Genomic DNA, 23,539 nt, shown 5'->3' on the forward strand with positions numbered 1-23,539 from the left:
CACTGAGCTATTCCCGCCCCCAGGTGCTACATAACCTGCCTTCAGCATCATACTTTGTGAACGACACACTGAGGTTCCAATATGTGGGTAAAGGCAGCTGAAAAATGGGTGAGCAGGTGGCACCTTCACCCTTGCATGCAGCAGAATTGAGATCTGTCAGCTCTGCCTAGGCTATAGTGGAGGAAAAACTTGTTGGTGGAGGCATGCTCAGTGGATCCAGAGTTATATGTACACATTGGATAAGTATTCCTGGATTGGAGTTGCACAGGCCTCTACGAAGGTCTCTATTCCAGCTGCTAGGTTAGATGAGCAGCCGTGGAAAAGCTGTGAGGTTATTCCACATTCTACCTGCACGCTGGGGATGGATACCATTGCCCCAAGTCACAAGAGGCTTCTTCTGGAAAGTCCATTACTCACTGATGAGTTATCAGTGTGCTTGGTCTATGACACAAAAATAGAGAGAGCCCTTGCTTAGAATAGCTTACCGTCTCTTAAATGGTGCAGAAGTCAAGGTTAATCGGAAGAGCTAGAGATCCCTAGGGTAATACAGTATGTTACAGCAGAACGGATTTTCTGACTCTGTAAAAGAGACACCCCTCCACACCTTTGGTTAACACTTTTTTTTTTCTCTCACTGAAATATGAAATTCCCAATTTTTTTGGCTGCAGTTCTGCAATGTTCCTGGAATAAGGCTCTGGGAAATAAAATGAGTGATTGTTTTTGGTGTTAATTTTGCAAACAAACATTTTGCAAGATGACTAAAATAGATGAACAACAGATGTGACATGAATTTCAATGATACGAGCTTCCTGTTCTGATTTTGACCCCAATCCTGATAACTTTTTAGCGTGTGTTTAAACTTATGCACATGAGTAATCCGATTGACTTTGTCTGCAAAACACCACTTTAAAAATTAAGCTTTTAACCCAACTCTTTTTTCATCTAAAAGTGTTAGACAACTTTATTCTGCTCTTACTGTAATTTTCATTGCATTCCAGGAGTCTCAGCAATTAATAAATCTAGTTGTATCTCAAACAGTTACAGCATTAGTAAGTACACTTCCAGAAGACAATGGAGATTAAAATGGAAAAGTTAAAGCTCCACTCTATCCTCCACCTCATTATCTATAGCTATAAATTAACCTTGATCTTTCATCTTCAGTTTGTTTCTCATAGACTTTAAGGTCAGAAGGGACTATCATGATCATCTAGTGTGACTTCCTGCACATTTCAGGCCACAGAACCTCAACCACCCACTCCTGTAATAGACTCCTAATCTCTTGCTGAGTTACTGAAGTCCTCAAATCATGGTTTAAAGACTTCAAGTTGCAGAGAATCTACCATTCACATTAGTTTCAACCTGCAAGTGACCTGTGCCCCATGCTGCAGAGGAATGTGAAAAATCCCCAGGGTCTCTGCAAATCTGAGCTGAGCTACAGCTAGGATGATAGTAGAAATGGGATTCCCTATTGTCTGGGCTCATTGGTCTGACCTTTGTGGTCATGTTTGGAGAAGAATCATATGCAGTTTAATTCAAAAGAGACATGATTCATGGCATTGCTTATCTGGGAAGAGACAAGATTATCATGTTCCATTAAGGAAAATATTAAAGTATCTCAATTAAAAATACCGAGCTATGCTATTTGCTTAGTGTACTACTTAGTATTCAAGTAGGTTCATTGGGTCTAAATCAGGAGTAACTCAGGTTAAGTCAAAGTTTTATTGGTGTAAGGGTGGTGCGACCAGGTGAGGATTCAGGCCTATAGGTCATCATTATTATGTTTAACTGGATACATGGTTTTGGTAGTTGTCTTGCTCTCTGACTGAAAGACTGAAGCCTTTTTACTTGAGGGCAAGACTACTTGAGGGCAAATTAGCATACAATAGAGAGAATATTATAGTCTCATCTGTGCGTCATAAATATAAAGGGAAGGGTAACAACCTTTATGTATGCAGTAACACAAAATCTCTCCTGGCCAGATGTACTGAATAACTTTACCTATAAGGAGTTAAGAAGCTCAAATAACCTGGTTGGCACCTGACCAAAAGGACCAATAAGGACAGAAGATACTTTCAAATCTGAGGGTAGGGCGAGGTTTTGTTTGGGGTCTCTTTGTTTGTTCCCTCTCTGGACAGAGAGAGAGACCAAGCAAGTAAAACATCTCCTGAAAACACCTAAAATGATCCATCTAAGATTACAAAACATGTAAGGAAGGAAGGAAATGAGTTAGATTATCTTTTGTTTTAGCTTGTGAATTTTCCCTATGCTAAGAGGTAATTTCATTCCTGTTTTATAACTGGGAAGCAGAGTCAGAGGGGAATCCTCTGTGTTTTAAATCTTTTTAAATCTTACCTTTTAAAGTTACCTTCCTTCCTGATTTTGCAGGTGTGATTCTCTTACTTTTCATAAATAAATTTCTTCTTTTAAGAACTTGATTGATTTTCACTGTCCTAAAAACCAAGGGGTTTGGTCTGTGCTCACATTGTAACCAGCTGGTTAGTATATTATTCTCAAGCCTCCCCAGGAAAGAGGGTAAAGAGGCTTGGGGGAATAGGGACTTCAAGCAACCCTTTTCCTGAATTTTTGTCTAAATCACTTGGTAGAGGCAGCAATACCATCCAAGGACAAAGAAAGGATTATCGCCTTGGGGAAGTTTTTAAGCTAATCTGGTAGAAATAAGCTTAGGGAGTCTTTCATGCAGGTCCCCACATCTGTACCCCAGAGCTCAGAGTGGGGAGGGAACCCTGACAGCATGAATACCCTCATTCACAGGAGAATCCAGGCGAAGGCTAACCATTCCCAAAAACATCTGGCAGACCTGCCATGCATCATGGAACTCAAATGACATTCATGCCATTGGCAGCCCTCTCACAGCTGACCACCTTTGGAGGGAGAGAGGGACCCCTCATCCCGCATAATAACTTCTGGCTTAGTAGAAGGTATGCTGGGCATGGGCTCTGGCCCTGCCTTTTCTACTTAATGCTGTTAATATTTGTTTGGTTTACAAAGCTTATCACTTATCAAGGCTTCTTACCCTTACCTTAGGAGACAGGAGATTAATATTCCCTCCCACCCATTTCACAAATAAGATAACTGAGGCTGTGTCTCTGTTGATGATGATGATGATCCATACCAAGTATGATCATCTTCCATGGGAATTATGGGTCCTCAGGTGGCTAATAAGGCCAATCCTTGAACCACATGTTCTATTACAATGAGGGCAGATGTTTTCAGGCTCAGCAGGAGGCTGTTGACCATGACTGGAGACCAGTCTCTCCTTCCTCCTGCGCCTCTTGTCCTCTTCGGATTATCTGCAAGCAAGTTCAAAATGCAGGGGACCATCATGTAGGACTTCACTCCATTTTAAGTGATCCTGGGCAAGTGTCTCCCAGGTATCAATGTCAATATTACATTTTTTTTAAGGTTTTCCTTCAGCAAGTCCTTATAACACTTCCGTTGTCCACACACCTTACAGTACCCTTCTTTCAGCTGAGAGAACAGGACCTGTTTTGGGAGGTGATAGTCTGGCATCCGGACAACGTGACCAGTCCAGCAGAATTGTTGACAGATGATCATTGCCTTGATACTGGTGATCTTTGCTCCTTCCAGAACACTAATATTGGTGCACCTGTCTTCCCATTTGATCTTCAGACTCTTATGAAGGCAGCGTTGGTGGTGCCTCTGAAGGACTTTGAAGTGGTGTCTATAGGTTGTCCAAGTTTTGGACCCATACAACAGTGTTGGGAAACAGCTTGATAAACAAGAAGCTTGGTGTCTGTTTGAATGTCGTGATCTTCGAAGACCCTGTGCTGTAAACGAGAAAAAGCTACACTGGCACAGCTCAGGCAATGTTGAGCTTCTGTATCAATATCTGCCTTGGAAGAAAGATGACTTCCAAGGTAGAGAAAATGATCGACATTCTCCAGTGCCACTCCTTTGATTTTGATAGATGGGGCATGTAATACCTCATTTGGAGAGGGCTGATAGAGCACATTAGTCTTCTTGATATTAAGAGTGAGACCAAGACATGTGTAAGCATTGGCAAACACATTCAAGATAGTTTGAAGATCTTTCTCAGAGCGGGCAAAGATTGTGTTGTCATCAGCATACTGAAGGTCCACAATAGACGTTGTGGAAATCTTACTCTTGGCTTTCAGCCTGCTAAGCCTGAAAAGCTTTCCATCCATTCTGTAAGTGATTTCAATGCCAGCTGTAAACTTCCCAGCAATTAGGTAAAGCATGACAGCAATAAAAACCGCAAACATGGTTGGAGCAATGATACACCCCTGTTTGACTCCTGTTTGTATTTGAAAGGTTCACTCTGGGAGCCAGTGCTGCTCAGAACAGTTGCTTTCATGTTATGAAACAATTTTAGGACATTGGATGTCCTGATAAATATATCAATCTTAGAAAGTGCAGTCTGGAGGGCACATCAATTCACTGAGTCAAAGGCTTTAGTTAGATCAATAAAAGCCATGTACAGTGGTTAGTTTTGCTCCTGACACTTTTTTTTCTTGCAGCTGCTGTGCTGTGAAGTTCATATCCACAGTTCCATGACATGGTCAGAAACCACTCTGTGACTCTAGTAAAAAAATTTCTGACAGGGGCAGAAGGCAGGTTGCAAGGATCTGTGCCAGAACTTTGCCTGCAGTGGCTAGGAGGGAGATACCATGATGATTTCCACAATCCACTTAATCCCCTTTCTTGAAGAAGGTGACAATCAAGACATTCCTTATTTCACTGGGTTTCTCCTCCTTTATCCAGATTTTAAGGATAAACAAGTAAAGTTGCAGAATTAGCTCTGGTCCACCATTTTTGAAGATTTTTGAAGAATTCTTTGTCTCTGTAACAGAGCCAATGTCAGCAGAGCTCCCTAGTGTAGACAAAGTATACATTGTAGGAGTGCAATGATGGGAAGATAGTCCCTGCTTGGCCATATATGATACCTCAAATTCATTGTCCCAGTCTCTCCAGTGAGAGGGGTGAGTGTTCTAGGGGTGTAATAATGATACATAAAGTAGGTCCAGGGTGTTTGCTCCCCAGGAACAAACCAGCCACTGGAGGATAGTAGGATTCAGTGACATAGCCAGGGGCCCTGCCCATCAGCACAATCACATTTGGGGGAGAGGCCATGATAGGGCTCAACCCTGCCCCAGATCCATACCTCACATGGGGCTGCAAAGAAACTCTGTTCCCCCTGGCAGCCTCTTGTCTCTTCTCTGGCTGGATGGCTCCGTGGTGCTGGTGTTGTGTATGAGATTGTGCTCTCCAAGCCCCACCCATGGTTGCCCTGGCCCAACACAGTGCCACTGAGCAAGGTTAAAGGATTTGAAAATCTTCTTTATAGTGATAGTCAGCTCTTTGAGTCTACTTAACAAAGAGAAGATTAAGGTGTGACTTGATTACAGTCTGTAAGTACCTACATGGGGAATAAAGATGAAATAATGGGCTCTTCAATCTAGCAGATAAACGTATAATATGACCCAATGGCTGGATGTTGAAGCTAAATAAAGTCAAACTGGGAATAAGACACCGGTTTTTAAAAGTGAGACTAATTAATCACTGGAGCAATTTACCAAGGGTTGTGGTGGATTCTCTTTCATTGATAACTTTTAAATCAAGATTTGATGTTTTCCTACAAGATATGCTCTAGGAATTATTTGGGGGAAGTTCTGTATGGTGTGGTACAGGAGGTCAGACTAGATAATCACAATGGTCCCTTCTGGCCTTGGAATCTGTGAAAAATAATCTTACACCCAAATTAAATCTCACTATTTCTGTTTCCCAATGTTTAGCCCGCATCTGTTGTCCAGGAATACATAGTCTAAGCCTGGGTTTCTCAAACTTCATTGTATCATGGTCCCCTTCTGACAACAAAAATTACTACATGATCCTGGACAGGGGGACCAAAGCCTGAGCCCCACTGCCTTGGGGAGCGGGGCCAAACCCAAAATCTGAGCTCCACTGCCTGGGTGGGGGGAGTGGGGGATGAAGCTGAAGCTTGAGGGCTTCAGTACTGGGCAGTGGGGCTCTGACTTTGGCTTCAGCTCCAGGCCCTAGCAAGTCTAATGCCAGCCTTGGCAACCCCATTAAAACAGGTCCCGATCCACTGTTTGAGAACAGCTGGTCTAAACAACTGGGTTAGCAGGAGAAACTTAATATTCAAAGTTATAATAGCATTTCAGTATTCAGATAAAGTCCTCACAATATTTTTTTTAATTTGATCCCTTGAGGGAGTTAGCTAACTTCCTTCTCACTGCTCCATATTGAAGGACTGGTGATGCCATCTGGGCTGGACGATTGATTATTTTTGCTACTGTGCAGTTGTTCAGTTCTTTTTTTTTTTTTTTTGTTAGCTATCTGTGGCAGTTTGCCTATAGAGATGGACAGGATGAGTTGATGAGCACTGTAAAGTTGCAGAGAGAGAGAGCTGGGTGCTCACTTCAAATGTGTGTTCCTCTCCTATTCCTGATTCCATGAAAACACACCTCTTTCAGACTCTTAGTGCCCCCTTGGGTAGGTTTTAGTGACAACTTCAGCTCCTGAATATGCGTTCTGCTTAATGAATATGCAGCGTACATCAATTTCCTTTGTTCTTCTGTGGCAGAAATGTCTCAGGTTAACTTTAAAGATTGAGTTTTAGCTCTTTCTGTTTAGTCCATTTTCTGAGACATTTCTTCCATTTTATTAGGGTGCAACAGGAACTGAAATTTTGTTTCTAAATAGTTCAAACACTCCTTTTACCATATAAAAGTTTCAGTTCTTAAAATAGTCTTTTACAACTCAATAAGTCTTTAATCTTCGAACTAGAATAGTTATTGAAGTTGTTGTTCGTCCTAAGCACTCTTTGAAGACATGACTCTGTTTTTTCTGAGTGGGTGAGGAGTTGCTTAAGCTTGCCAATTAATTCCAAATAATGTAAATATTCTATACTTAAATGGCTTCTTACAACATTAATCAGTTTAGCCAGATTATTAGATTTCATGTTGGTACATAAGGCATTTTACCATTTACATAGCAACGATATTAGAAAATTATATTAGAGGCATTGCATTTATTTAAAATATTTGCCAATATGAATTTCAAAAGGATTGCCATTTCAACATTTAAGAGAGAGAGGTTTTCTACAACATATTCCCAACTATGCATGTGTTCCTTCAAGGATATAGACTTTAGAGGGCTTATAAAGGAATGACTTCTCAGAAGAATTTGGTGGGTTTTGACTTGGGTTGTTCATGCGAAGGGGGAGGAGTGCAAAGAAAATCCTATTTATGTTTCAAGATTTTTTCCATAGCTTTTGATAACAATCTTTATTGTTACTTCTCTTCTGAAGCAGCTTTACCTTCTTTTACACAATCAGATCCTTTCTAAGACAGGAATATTCTACAGCATTAGCTTTCTTGAGATAAAAATTATTTATACCAAAGTGGTATCTTAAACGAGAGGAAATTTACCTTTTCAACCAAATGATGCCTTCAAGTAGGAGGCACACAAAGACTCCTGTGTCAAACACTTCATACAACAAACACAACCAGCACCTATCTTATTCAAATCTTAGAACAAAAGAGAACTTTATAAAATGTCCAAGCTGCATTTCAGAGCTCATAAACAGGATGGTGTTTTCCTTCACACCTGAACAGTGTCACATTGACAGCCAACAGAACTCCCAGAAATTTACTTTTTGCTTGAACATTTTATGATTAAATAAGCTAAAATATGAGCATTAAGCTACCTTTTTCTTTCAAGCATCGTATAAGAAAGTAACTATCAATTCATCCTAAAATTCAGTAAAGGCACAAGCAGAATTGTAACAACATCACTTTATTAAAAAATAATCAACATTTTTCAACAATATTGAAGTCTTTTTCCCACATTCGGGTGCTCACCTGGGAGGAAGGAGATCTGAGTTCAAGTTCATGCTCCAGCAGTGGGATTCAAACCTGGATCCTCTCCTACGCGCGCACACACACATGGTTTGGTGGACCAAAATGGACTTTTCCATTTTGCTAGCCGATTCCAAACATTTTTGGAATCAAATAGAATATTTCCCCTGATCTTTAAGTTTGCTGGCTGAACTGAAAAATCAATTATTTGCCTCACTGTTTGTGTAACTCAGTTGTCAGTTCCCATTACTGTATCAGACAAAATTCTAATGCTTAGTTAAAGGGAACAACCCATCACATGGGACATGTTACAAACTAAGGAACATTTTGGAAGCACACTGCAGTGTCACTAGGTGACTAGCCCCTTTAAGAATGAGTGGGGTCCAGTGCACCTGTGACTGATTACCTGCTGCCCAGTTAATTTTAAGGGAAGGCACCTGGGCCTAATAACGAGAAATCGATGTGCCCAGGGTGAAGAGAAAGAGGAGAGGAGCAGTTGCTGTGAAAGAAAGCACCTGAGGAAGCTGCTGGAGTCCCACAAACACAGGTCCAAGAAGGAGGTCTGTATAACCCCTGACTTCAAGGGGAGAGACTGAATCAGCAGGGCCTGGGAAGGGCTGATAGTTATACCTAGTGGAGAAGCTTTGAACTAGTCAGACCTCAGGGAGCAGGGGCTGTGCTCAGTGGAAGATTGGGATAAATTGGTGGGGGACAGGTGGAGAGAAACCTTCACTTCACCTTTTGTGTGTGTTGTGTGTTAATAAACCAGTCCCCAAGAAAGGGGTTTGTGATTGGACATAAACCTCCATGGATTATTCCTAGGAACTTGTTCAGGGAAAATGAAGGCAGGGTGATGCAGAGCTATGCTTGGCCAGCTGAGGATGTTACAGGCCAGGCTTGCCTCTTGATATACAACTTTAAGAGCTGTACATCAAATCCTAGGACTGGAAGGGAGCTGGAGAGGTCATCTAGTCCAGTCCCCTGCACTCATGGCAGGACAAAGTATTATCTAGACCATCCCGGACAGGTGTTTGTCAAATGATCAGAAAACTCTTATTAACAAAGAGATTGTTTTGGCTGTCTACAATGCAGCTGTCTTATAGGGCCAAATTTTCACAGGCATCTTAACCTGGTCTCTATGTGACAAAGACTGACATGCATTTTTTTGAACTCTTGCACCTGTATGCCAAGTTGATAGATACTTATCCTGTGAGTTGGAGTTATTCTGGAGTTGGATGTTGTGGCATAAAATTGTCATCTGAGCATATAGGTGTTAGTTAGAATCTATAATCTGCCTGCTCAGGTACAGGTGCTCCAAAATTCCAAAGACAGATGTTTGCATATGTGCAATTAGAGCCCATTATTTTGAAAAGTTGGGCTATCTTGTTAACATATAACTTTATGGTTACATTATAAAAAAAAATATCCTCATCCAGCAGACTGTGGGTCTGCATTCTGATCTCAATCCCTATACATCCAGAGATGCTGCTGAGTTCAAAGCAACAGAGAGTCCTGTGGCACCGTGAAGACTAACAGATGTATTGGAGCATAAGCATTCGTGGGTGAATACCCACTTCATCAGACGCATGTGGTCTGACGAAGTGGGTGTTCACCCATGAAAGCTTATGCTCCAATACATCTGTTAGTCTTAAAGGTGCTGCAGGACACTCTGTTGCTTTTTACAGATCCAGACTAATACGGCTACCCCTCTGATACTGAGTTCAAGTGATTCTAGTAACTGTTTCACCCTGTAAGTCTGGAACAATTATACTCAGTGTCAGTCCGCCAGAGATACAACCATGTAGCTGAGATCAGAATCATATCAACAGAAAAGTACATTTTGTGGTATCCTTTCTCCCATTAAAGAACACACACATTTACAATAGTAGTATGAAATGACATAGACTCAGAATTTGTATAGTGTTGACCACTTGGATAAAAGCCCTTTTTATCTTGACATTGGCTAGTGTCTGGTTGAATATGGAAGAAAATTTATCTATTGAGCACAATAATATGCTCAGTAGTGTCTTAACATCAAGAAAGACTGGGCACCTGCCAGAGAAGCTTGCTGTAATTCTACCTTTTCTGCACACGAAAGATGGTCAGTTTCTCTGTTCTTCTTTTCTTTATAATCTGGGCCTATTTTCTCCCTGGGTTAGGGGAAGCAAGAGCTGTCGCTATATCCTCTTTATATCCCTGTTCCAATGGGCTCTTAGCTAACTCCTTCCTGTCTCCTTTATGTTCAGTAAACACACAATAATATTGTATTACTTATAGTTATGTAATTCCTCCACTAATATACTCTTCCCTCCCACTCTGCCAAAACAGCAAAACTAAAAAGGAACCATCAAGATCAATACAACACATTTGAAGTTTGTAGGCCAAGGCATTTTGGCAATACAGCTGAGCCAAAACCAGACAGGTAGATCAATAAATAAGGACATTTTTTCCATCAGTGTCAGTGAAATGTTTATGATTTCTTCCCTTCCCTTCTCGTGCAAAAAAACCAACTTTGCAGAAAAAAGCTACCTTAGTGACATGAAATTTTGAGGGATAGATAGGTTGAAAACTGACCTTTTTCATAGGATAATATGTAGCTTCAGCCTTAATTATGGGGAGGCTACTGTCACACCAAAATGCAGGCTGTCTTGTGAAAGTTCAGGCATCTCTAGACATACTCATTATGTTAGGTAGGAATTTTATTGCCCACATATCCACATAAGTCTTGCCATCTCTCTTGAAGTGCTGATCTCCTTGTGTTTCATTGTACTATTGGCTCTGTGGGTGTAAGCTGGTATTTGTGAAATGGATGTAGCAGAATTTCATAGTGAGGAAAGAAAAGTGGTTTGTGGGCTATAGACTTGAAATCAGTTACAGAAGTCAGCATAACTCAGGGCTAAATCTGATCCTACTTGAGAAGAAAAATAGACACAAATGGCAAAAGTATTTCATTGGCTACACAGAAAGATGTAACAGTGTAACTAATAGAGATGGTTGATACGCTGAAATAATGTACAAACACTTTGAAAATGATTTTTCCAATGTTCATTAAAATTTCACTTTGATGAACATTTTCCAGCCAGATCTATTAAATATTAAATAAAGCGCTGAAGTCCTCAGGGGATGAAACAAAGAAGCTGACACACAGCTCTGTAAAACTGAAACATGGTACATTTGTTATTTTTATCTACCTATCTTACTGTAGATAACTCTAAGTCACCCATCATGGTGTCCAAGTGTCACTCACTGTGGCAATTTTAATTGCTAGTGTGAATGACAGCCCACTACACAATTTATTTTGTTCTTCTCTTTGAGTTCATGTCAGCTTTTCAACCCAGGCTTGATCTTATTTTTAATTTCAGTGGGAGTACTAAGATAAGGCAAAGATACATGTTTCATATGACTCTGCCTTAGAAACTGGATGAAGAGAGTTAATAAACACGCTTTACCCCTAAATGTAAGATAAAAGGAAAATGGTTTGTTCAGCCTGGTTGCTTTGTCACTGTCTTCCATGCAGATAAGGGGGCTATTAGTACCATTCTGTATAGATTCTTAAGTTGGTGACCATTTGAATTGGGCCTGTGTTATCCACAAATATAATTTATGACCCTAAAGGCATTTTATGCAACCTCCGCATGTAAACAGGATGTTAAAAATAGATCTGGGCAAATCTGTGTGTGAATAAGGGCTTTTTTCCCCACCAAAAACACAAATTTCAGATTGACCAAAACTATTCAACAAATTTGGGTCAAATTTGACAAATTGTTTCAACTGGAAAAAAAGAGAAAATTTGGAAGTTTCAAACATTTCATTTTGGAATTTCTGAAATGAAGGATTTTGACTTTTTCTTTTCAGAATCATATTTCATTTTGGAATTTACCTAAATCCAACTAACACTTAAACCTCCAAAGAAAACAAAAGGGTAAAGATTTGTTTCAGGTGAAACAAAACACCTTGTTCAACCTGCATTGAATTATTTTTGGTTTGGTTTAGTCAAGAACCTGAGAAATTCTCGTTTTGGTTCAATCAAAACAATGGTTCAGTTCTCCCAGCTTGGAAACCCTGGAGCCCATGAGATTTTCTCCTCTCCCCCATGTTTCTCATTTTCCTTTGGGAAAAGAGAGCAGATTTTATTAATTTTAAGATTTTTCATCCAGGCAGTGCATGCTTAGGCATCCATTTAAGTTTTATGAGGGAAACCCAGTATCTCTTTAAATGACAAGACTGAGATGTGAGGCTGAGCAGAAGTCCTGTTGAACTGCACTGCCCCTGAAGTAAGGTAGTGCCAGTGACCTTTGCCCGGTCAGAAGGCCCCAAAAAGGGGCTTATTCTTAGTGCTGTTGGAACATTGGTTTTTCAATTTCCACTAGCAAACAATGTGGGGAGACCCACAGGTGGCCTGAGAGGCATGAGCCTGATGCAGTAGTAGCTGGTGTAACAAAGGATCCTAGCCCCACTGGGGGGCACCATCTGGTTCCCTAGAAATACTCATTTACAGTACCATGTTTGACTTAGCAGAATTTCTCCTGAGAGTGGTTACATTATAGTCTCCCCTCACCCCCTTCCCGCATGTACCTATATCTGCCTACAAAAGCCAGAATCCAACTCAGAAGTAGGGATTAAGAACTTGTCGCAATATAAGTAAGAGTGAATCAACATTTGCATTATACATTCTGGGATAGACTTTGTATGAAACGCACTCTAGAAAATAAAGCTGTGTTGTATCACAAGTCACCCACTGTGACAGCCACATCGAGCCAAATACGGAAGAAACGGATTAGCCACTATCTCAGAGTCTCAGCGTAAGCAAGTTGGCAAGACGAAACAGTCCTGAAACAAACAATAAGAGTAAAACAGCAGCTCAGTGACAAGGGGAGAAAAGCGTAAAAATCAGACTTAGGGGGAAGGGGCAGCAGTTCAGGAGATCACAAACAGGAGGTAAAGCATCAAGGGAACGTTTGTGGGCTGAATCTGTAAAGACAGTGAGGATGTGAATGATAGAATATTGTCAGATATTACAAGGCTGAATTCAATCATTTAAAACTGAAGTTATCCAAATTCAGAAGTTAAGTTCTTAAGCATGGACAATGACAGTGCTCACTGTGAATTGATTTACCATAATTAACATAAAAGTGTTTAACTGTTCCTGGCAATGGTTGTTAAATACTAAGAACAGTTAAGATTTGTGGTTTGCATTTTGAACAAAATAAGCAAAAACCCCTAGTCCTACATGAAAAGATGTATCAGAGGAAGATATGAGGAAAAATTAAGAAGTCAACTCTCTTCTACCGGAAGGCAACAGACAGTGCATAAGATACACAGCTTAGGTCCCAGTTCATCTGTACAGCTCCTGTATAAATAAATTTATAATGTATTTAATCAGTAACTCCCCATTCCACCTGGGGTGGAGGATGGAGACCGTCCCCAGCAAGTGATGGGTTGGGAGGAAGTACCTCTTTCAACCCTTGTATATAGTGATGAAGTGAGGCTAATGGTCTATCTCCTCTCCACTGATGTCTTTTCTTCAGAAGACTCATCTGTAGCACGATGGACTTGCATTTCTCATCCCTGAACAAATCTAAACAACCAAAAAGACATGTTTTTGAGCCATGCCAACCCTTTATTATTTCTCCCCCAGCTGAGTCTTTAAACCAGCCCATTGTATTAGGGAAACCAAGGTGTTGTACATCCTCCAGCATTGTTCTTAAGAGACCAGCTGCCTGAATCTACTAGGATGGAGTCACAGATCTGATGTCTCTTCCACACACTCTATGTTGCCTGGGGCAAGTGGGAAAATGCTAGTACATACTGGAGAAGGGTGTATTAAGGACTGATTATTTAGTAGTAATTGTACAGAATCTGATGAATGCTAAGTATTCTAGCATTTATTAAAGCTTCAGCATTATCCAGCTGCTGCTGAGAAGGAGGTATCCAGCACTGGAGGTTGTCATTGGAGCTAGATCACCTGGAAGGCTTGCAGAATTGGCCAGGTATTGTGAGCCACTTGTGCTTTCTGCTGTGTGTGGTTCCAGAGAACAGGCTTGCTTGTTACAATATTTGGTATCCGATACCACAGGGATGAACCTGGTATAAGAACCATCAGCTCAGATGATCTAAGCTCTCTGGGGCAGGAGCTGTCATCTTGTTCTGTGCTTGCACAGCACCTAGAACAATGGAGTTCTGATGACTAGGCCTCTTAGGCATTATGGTAATACAAATAATAATGTTTCCTTCAATCAATCAGCCTGCTGCTCCTTTTCTGTCCTAGATCCAGTGACAGAATGAGCAGCATCTGTTCCTGGCTGCCAATCTGTTTTGTTCCATGTGCACTTAGGTCACCCCATGAAAGGGAGACAGTAATCATGCCCCTCACCTCCAGAGTGCCTCCTAGCATCTGGGTATGGTATTGCAGGGGTTCTCTCAGTCTAACACCCAGTTGTTCTGGTGCCACAATGGTCTATCCTTGTGCGTGGCCTCAGGGTACATCTCACTTCATACCCCTTTTGGAATTAACACAAAAGCCTAAAAAAATAAAAAAGAAAACTTAAAGTCCAATAGCTTTTAAAACCCAGCCTACAACTCCTGTCTGGGGCTTGCAGTTCTTGGTCGCTTCCACTTCTAGTGCTTGTCCCTTCCATCGTGGTTTAGGGGAGGGCAGGGGAAGCCAGACCTGCTCTATCCTCTAGGGTCCAGCTCAGGGACCCTGTTTTAGGTGGATAAGGACTGTCTCTCTGATCCTTTTGCCACTTCCCTGGGCTTCTCCAACCTTCACACCACTTGTCAACATCTTTATCAGGTCTTTGGACTCTGCTGTTGCTCCCTGGATCTGTGGTTCTTCACAGCCTCCTCTTAACCAGCTAAGGAGGTAATTTGTCAAAGACCACTTCCGGCCCTTCTCTCCAGCAGCCGGGCTATACTGCAAGCAGTCCCCTGTCTTTCACCTTTAGAGCAGTCACTATCTCCCTCCTCCAGACAGGAGTTCCCCTCAGCCCTCCCTCTGGGTCTTGGGGTTGTATCTCAGGCTTCTTGCCTTAGGGCAATCTGTCCTTCCTGTCCTTCTAGAAGTTCCCCCTCAGCCTCTTCCTGGACCAGGGTTTGTGTCTCAGGCCTCTTGCCTTGGCATGTCAGCTACAAGGCTTTTGCCTGTTCTGTTCAGTTGAACACGCTCTCCTCTTAGCCTACTAGGCTGGACATCTCAGCAGGCTGCCTTGCCTGTCAGTGTCTGTTTGCTGTGAGAGAGGAGGAAGCTGGTCCCCTTCACCCTCTTCCTTCCAAGTTGATTGGATGAAAGGGGCACCTTTCCCTGCCCTCTCTGCTAGGCTTTCAGCTCTTAAAGGTACAGTGTCATGATTCCTTCCCAAGCACTAGTCATTCCCGGGACCCTTCTGAACCCTTAAAGTAGAGGTCCATGCCAGAAGGCAGTGTAGGCTGACCTCTAGGGATCACAGGAAACTACTTCCCCCTCCATGGCAGATTGCCCCATCACAGAGAGAATATCTAGAATTGTAAAGATGAAGGGTGATAGGAGGGCAGAATTCAAGACACTTGCATTAAGAAGCCAGAATAACTGCAATTTCACCAGGGTTTTAAGAAATAAGAGCTGAAGAATGTAATTCACAATGAAGTTTACATCTAAATTAGGCACATCAGGAACTGCTTGGTGTCCAGGCCTCAGACTAGGTATTGAATTTGCACTATTCATTTACATGCATAGCAAGAAAAACAGAGTTAAAAATCTTCTCACTTAAATGTAGATCATTGTATCTAAGTGAGAGGAGACTCAACATCTTTGTCCTGTCCAAGCTAATCCATACAACTTTGAATTTTAGACTTTGAATAGCTGATAATTACAGCTCATTCCTTGTGAAGAATATATACATAGATAATTATTCTACTTTAAAAAAGTGAATAAATTTGAAAAACAGGAAGCTGTTTGCATACAATTTGCAAACAGAAGAATAGGTAGAAATCAGTTTAAAACATGGTTTGCTGTTATTTGCCCTGTTCCAAGTTATAGCAGAACAATTTTTACTCTATTACAACAGTTTTAATCTGGAGTAACTCAGATTTACGTTGGTGTACTTCAAATTTCATTTAGCAGTATGTAAGTTTGCAAAGCACTTCAGAAATGTTTGATCAAGGACACTAAATAGATGCCAATAACTTATCTTTTATGCTAGAACCCTGACAGAAAACAGTTCCCCAGAGAATAGCTTATTTGAAAGGAAAAACTATCAGTCAATGTGTAGGGCCAGATACTCAGCTGGGGTAAATCATTACAACTCCATTGTAGTCAGTGAGCAGAAATGAAGTTATGTATAGAACTGACAAAGTCAAGATTTCTAGTTCACAAGAAATTTCAGCCTTTCAAAATTTGATTTAGTTTCAATCAACACTAATTTTGTTTTTAAATTACTCACAAACTGGAAATTAAAAAAAAATGTTTCAGAAACCACAACACATGATGTTTCCAAAATGAAATATGCTTCACAGGTCCAGCAGCTGCTGAGTGAAATAAACAGCTTGCCTGAGAGACTGGAAGACCTAGGGTCTCTTGGCCTGGGGAAGGCCACATGCTGGGGCTTTCAGGTTCCCAGGTCTCAGGCAGAAAGCCTGATTACCCTGGCTCCAGCTAGGTCTTCCATGACCCCTACTCCAGAACAGTGAGTCTGGAAGTCCTGGCATGGATGGCTGCCCTGGAGCTATGGACCCTGGAAGCAGGCAGCATGATTTGATGGAAGCTCCTCAAATCCAACTCACTTTCATGAGAAATTTTGGGTGCAATGAATCAGAAAATCTCCAACCAGCTCCAGTTACGTGTGTTTTACAGCAGAATAAGTGATTGAATAAAATGGCTATATTTGTGAAGGCCTATGCTGCCAAATCCTCCCTTTTGCCATTATCTTTTTTTTAAAGTTTCATTTTTGTTGTTGAGCGCATTTGAGAATATCCATTTGTGTCCAGCTCCACATAGCAAGGATTGCATCCCCCCCTCTGGATAACTGAGTGCAGTACAATTGTTGTTACAATTTGTGTTTAGAATGAATCTGCCCAAAACTCTATTGGAATAAAAGTTATTTGGTGTAAATCAAAACAGTGAAGGGCTATTGGATCTGAGAATTTACTAAGAGCTAACAAACTATTGCATACTTGTATGGCCTTTCTTTAGCTTGTTTCAAAACACTGTATTTAATTATTTATGCCAATTTTGTGACTTGCCATTGGATGCCAAATGAGCAAGTGTTAGTCAGGAAGAAAATTTTTCTCATGATGCTCAGTTCAACACTAATCATTTATACGACCTTGCTTCATAGACCTGCATAATTATAACACTATGCCAAGAGAATGAGGCTATCCAGCTGGGCATTTGGTAACAAAATGCCTTTTATGAGCCAAATCAGTAACTCCTCATTCGGTTTTTACACAGTATGTAATGAATTCAAAACCAGTGAAGCAGTTTTTGCTTATCATTATACCTTTTTAAAAACTACAATGGGAATATTTCATATTCACCTTCTTACTGCCACAGACCTATCACTGCCTATAATGGTCCAGTTGCCAATGTGATGCAAAGGGTGGGGATGAGGAGGAGTTTCAGGGTGGCAGGACTGTGTTGTTGATTCACCCTGCTAGGAGTGGTTAGAAACAGTTATAATCAATGGTAAACAGAATTTACTCACTTCTTATTTGGGGAATATAGGGTTTAGGTTAGTTTACCCGCTATTTTTTTTAACCTCTATACCACTGGTTAGAACCCTGCATAAAGCTGCTGAAATTCTGCAAACTCATGATAGGTTTAGCTTGTAACCTCCCCCTGAGATCTAAAGAAGGTTGAGAAGTTTTCTGGAGAGTGGGATCAAAGAGGCTAAGACCAGATGAAATCCTAGAGGTGAACCTTCAGAACAGCCATACTCAGAGGATGTTTCAGGCTGAGGTTTGTGATGGTGGTTACCAGCAAGCAGACAGGGCATGACCTAGGACACTAACTCAGCTTCAGTGTGCAATGCTAAAGATGGGATAGGAATTCAGTCATTTAACAGGTTTCAGAGTAGCAGCCATAACACTGTATCAGCAAAAAGAACAGGAGTACTTGTGGCACCTTAGAGACTAACAAATTTATTTGAGCAGAACCTTTCATGGGCTACAGCCCACTTCATCGGATGCATAGAATGGAACATATAGTAAGGATAATTATATATGCACTCCCACCTTTTCATGTTCTCTGTATATATATATCTCCTTACAATATGTTCCACTCTATGCTTCCAGTGAAGTGGGCTGTAACCACAAAGCTTGTGCTCAAATAAATTTGTTAGTCTCTAAGGTGCCACAAGTACTCCTGTTCTTTTTGCAGTCATTTAACACTACGTATATTGGTGCAACGGGTGGTGAAATGTCAAGGCTAGAGCAGGAAAGGCAACCAACAAGCCTTACAGGGTAGTCTGCCATGTTCTACACCTTCTTACACTCTCCCCCTCTTGGTTGCTCTTCTTACTGAATTCCTGCTGCTACAACAGTGTCCCTACAAATCTTCCTCCCTCTTTCCCTCACTCAGCATGTACCGTACAGTGACTTACCAATAAGTTGCGTAAATTGAACCATGCAGTAGTTCCTATAGGCTAAGATCAGACTATACATCTCATGTGCAAATATGAATGAACAAATGATTTTTTTCCATTAAAAATCTTGTTAAATGTTTAATGGCTTTGTGTAGACTTATTTACTAGCTTATTTACTGGCTTATTTACCAGAGCCAACTGTATACTGCATTTACTGTTAAGAGTACAATGCTATTTAACACTGTGTCTTCATAATTAATGAAAAACATTCAAGACTGATGAAGAGGGGGTGCCTTGAGATAGTCAATGAAAAGGAATAAGAGAAGAGCAAAGAAAGAATGGCTTTGTTTTGTGTTTCAGGGGGTAACAAAGGCTTAAGAAGAATGGAAGAATAGTAGATTTTATTCTTATTTAAACTAACAAAAGCTATAATCATGAAATGGTTTTACCCACTGAAATGAAGGTCTAGAGGTTTAACAGATACTCAAAATCACCGTTGGCAGTCACAGTAAACCAGCATGAGATTTATCTCCCTCCATTATGGTTTGCTGAGTTGTACTGAATTATGTATTGAAAAAGTTGCTTATAAACAATTCTAGGAACTAGAGAAGAACCTGATGGCACTAAACTTGTTTCACTGAGGGTTTTTTAAAAATCTTGTCAAGGCCAGTTTCAGAAGAATACTGTGTGAGAACACCCAATTTGGCTCAAGCAAAAGCCTCATTGGGATTTCTAGGGAACCCAATGGCTGAACCTTGTTTCCATAGGTAGAGGTAGATAGTAATTTGTTCGTATTCAGTGCAGAGATTACAGATTCTGCAATGCAGTTTTCCTACAGGCCACAATTCCATATGCCTACAGGCTGTACTTTTTAAACTCTATGGGCTGCTTTTGGCCCACAGACTACATTTGGGACAACCTTGATTTTATATTCAGGGCAGACTTTATGGTATGTGAGGGCAGGTACTTGAGGTTTTTATAGTCACCCAGAAAATAGAATTGTTTAAACTGGAGGCAAAACCAAGCCAGACCCTAGGATCCAAAGACCCTTCCCCACCCCATTTGTGAACTTTGTGTGAGGAGAATGTTAAATTTGAACCTACTATAAATTTTGCAGTTGGTACCTGTCTCTGCATCAGGCTGAAAAAAAACTCCTGATTAAAACACTTCTGCAGTTAGAAGCTGTTTGAAACTCAAATTAGAAGTCTGTGGCTTGAGCCTCTTTCTATTCTAAAGATGACTTCTGTATAAGGTATTAGTGTAAAGATTTTTTCTAATCAATTCCAGCAAATGTTGTTTTCACCAGTTATGGCCTGCTTCATTTAGTGTCAATTTATTTTGTTGACATTAATTATCAGAGGTGCAGGAAGTATTACTTAAATTTAAAAAGCAGCCAGGTAGATTTTATGCAGTGACATTACAAAACGCCCAACACTAAAACAGCTTATGTCAAGTGCCTGTCAATCCCTCTTTGCATTTCAAATGTGGGTAGATGCATCTGTATCTTCTCTGGAATACATTCATCCTCACTGAAATTTAAATAATGGCGAATGAATAATTTCATTGTATCTTTGTCGCTGAAAGTGACATGAGATTTATGAAGCAGCAAATGTAAGTTAACAGAATAAGGTATGTACACATTACTGAAGTATTTGGATATATAATGTGTAGCCTTTTATTCTATTTAACGTTAATCATATTGTGGTGGGTTCAACTCTGGTGGCTACAGTCTCAAGTTCAACAGAGTTATCTCTGCTTGTTCTACATTTAGAGTTCATAGGAACACATGCAATTACAAGACGATCTATCTTTTAGTAAAAACAGTGAGTCTGGTGACACCTTAAAGACTAACTGATTTATTGGGCATAAGCTTTTTGTGGCTAAAAAAACCCACTTCTTCAGATGCACGGAATGAAAATTACAGATACAGGCATAAATATACTGACGCTTGAAGGGAAGGGAGTTACCTTACAAGTGGAGGGCCTACAGACATACTCACATCTAGTGTTAGAGTCTGTTGGCTCTCTCATGCATTAACCGTCAATACCGAAGTGGTTCCTGCTGGAGTTTCGCATAGGAAGCTCAATTTTCCTGCTCTGGGCACCCTTTTTATATTGTGGGTCTGTCTATACCTACATTCTGTGCATGTACATGAAAGTGTCAACCCTCTCTTTCTTATTGGTTTGTGTCCCCTGGATTCTATAGGCTGGGTAGGATCTTGCTGATGTTGATGTAACACCTTTGTCCTGTGGATAGGGCATGTGTTAGAGACAATATTTGTTGTTACAGCTTTTTATGATTTACATTTTATCTTCCCAGCTATACTTTCACAATATTACCGGTTATTTCTTGGTCATGAACTTGCATCATCATTTCTTGTTTCTAAGACCCAAAATAGCTAAGCTAGAGTCATGCAGGCTTCAGCCTACCAGCTTTTGCATTTCAACTTGTCTTACATATGTCTGCTACATCCTTCCTCTAAATAGTGATCAGTCTTAGACTTTTATAATCCTACAAATCAACTCCAATTAACATACAGTGATGTTTAATCATAATATCACATGATAAATGGATACTAAACTAAAATCATTGGCTATAAATGGAAGTAAAGTGTAATAATAAGTAGCAGTATCATCGGGAGTGGCGGGGGAGAAGGGAGGAGGAGCAATAAATTGAGTGCTGAAAATGGAGATGGGACTTATTAAAATAAGGATGAGAAATAATAATATTCCCCAAAAATATCAACTCTGGGATAATGCTACAATGACTGTGAAAGTCTCTCGGGGTAGCATGTGTAATGAATCTCTGGCCACCTACACTCAGACATCACAATTGCCATCTTACACCACACATTCAGCATGAGGAGTAGAACTCAAAATGTCTGCTCTTAAAAACAGTCCTCTGTCACTGGAGTTCAAAGAAAATACTGTAGAGAATCACACTTTGACTTGCACCTCACTTGCAATATAAAGCCCTATTTTAGTCCAGGGTAATTTTGAGTTGGAGAAGTGGATTGGCCTGAAAACTGGCAGATTTTTTTTCTTATGTCAAGGAAGAATGTTTCTGCAAAGTCTGAAGAAAAATCCTTCAAATAGTTTGAGTTGCACATCATTAAAATGACCCTGAATTGAAATTCTGCATTTTGTCTAACTCACTTTGTCTACCTCTAGCTCAAAACATGCTTGTTACTTCCTTCAAAATTTCCCCATATGGTTAAATATCTCACAAAACTCCACACCAGCTCTATTTTAGGAGGTGGAGGGGATTTTTTGTAGTCAAGCAAAAAATATTTACTTTGTTTTATCCTAGGTAGTTGTGGGTCTTCTCCTATTCCATTTATGGGTGAAATGGTATTAACAGGTTTTTTTTGTTCTCTTGTTATTGACTTCACCAGGAGTACTGTATTATTTGTATGTCAGCTTGTTGCCTTCTATTGGATGGGTTAATCATAGAACAAATGATTACTAAAATAGGCACACATTGTTGGTCTGTAGGAGTTAGTTAAGCCAGACAAGTTCATGAAATGTTTCTTTGGTACTAAAATAAGCTTAGAACATCTTAAAGTGATTATTAAAATTAGGAAATGTAAGGCGTTCTCTGTAGGTGAAACTATTTACTGGTGTAGTTTAAAGGAGTTTACTGAATAGGTAACACAGATGTTGGGGAAAATGCTAATGACTATTGTCCGTCTCATTAAGGGTGCAAGTTGATACTATGAGGGATGGGTAAGCCAGTTTGAATAAAATACACATCAGTCTGAATTTTTGCCCAAAACTCAAGTAGTATATCTGTTTAGAATATTAAGAATTTGATTAATTTTTGGTGTCTTGCAAATTAAGGCATTGAACCTAGAAATTGGAGATGGAAATTACTAAATTCTGATGCCCTTAGTTTTTAATCAGTTGTGTACCTGGCCCTTAGATAAACTCACATCAATGGCTGCTTCTGCCAGCGTACCATCCTCCTCTCAGTCTTGCCTTTCTGGCCAGACTGCTTTCATCCATACCCTAGTCTCAGCCAGACATTAGCTCAGACAGTCAGATACATTACTGAGCTCAATGAGACAGTAACACAAAGCAGGGAGTAACTGGCACACAAACCCTTCTCCTCATGTCTCCTCACTAACCCTCCATTTACTCACCAAATGGGATAGAATTCTTCATTTGAGAACCTTTGGAGGAAGTGGAGCAGTTGCTCACAGCTACCTGTTGTGATTTCTCTTTGGGAAAACAATGAAGCGACAAAAGAATATTTCCATCTTCTCTTGTTATGGTATGCAGGTGAAACAGTTCCCAGTTAATTCGACTGAAGGCAGCAGATATAATATCAGTATGGCCACATGATAGTTATTCATTTCCAGGAGAAGATCACCAGTCTCCAGATGAACAAAGCAAATGGAAGGTATCCAGATATTGAGTCATTTCATCACAACCATCTCAAAAATCTTGTTCAAAAATGAAAGATTAGATATATACAGCAGTTAGAAAGGTAGATGACATCATGATAGGTTCCTTAACTCATGCTTCTTTCAGAGTAAACCCAAAGGTGCTAACCATCTACACAAGTAATCAACTCAGAACTTCTGCACTAGCCACCACCAGCTGGGAAGGACATGATTCAAAAATGGAAGTTGTAGTGCAAAGTTTATCCTAGCCTTTCCAGTTCACGCAGTAAGTAAAGCTGGCCAAACTTCAAGCAGAAAAGATTTTGAATTAGTCACATACATACAGAGATGCAGGGAGCTTGCACTGAATCCACACCAAAAAACAAAAAAGTTCCTCACAATTGATAGGATTCAGAGCAGAGACAGTCTAGATTAATCTGGCTATCTACAATCCAAAACAAATCTAGTTGGCATTTTGAGGATGCTATGAGAGAAGCAAAGAGGCAGAGAAATGACTGTTCACAGCCCTTAGAACAGTGGTTCTCAAACCTTTCACACAGCAAGCCTCAAAGCACGACTCCCCTTATAAATTACAAACACTTTTTTATATATTTAACACTATCATAAATGCTGGAGACGAAGCAGGATTTGGGTGGAAGCTGACAGCTCGTGACCCGCCCAGGTCATAACCTCGTGACCCCCTGTGAGGAAGA

This window comes from Gopherus flavomarginatus, chromosome 3 (genome assembly GCF_025201925.1).
Source record: "Gopherus flavomarginatus isolate rGopFla2 chromosome 3, rGopFla2.mat.asm, whole genome shotgun sequence".
Lineage (NCBI taxonomy): Eukaryota > Metazoa > Chordata > Testudines > Testudinidae > Gopherus > Gopherus flavomarginatus.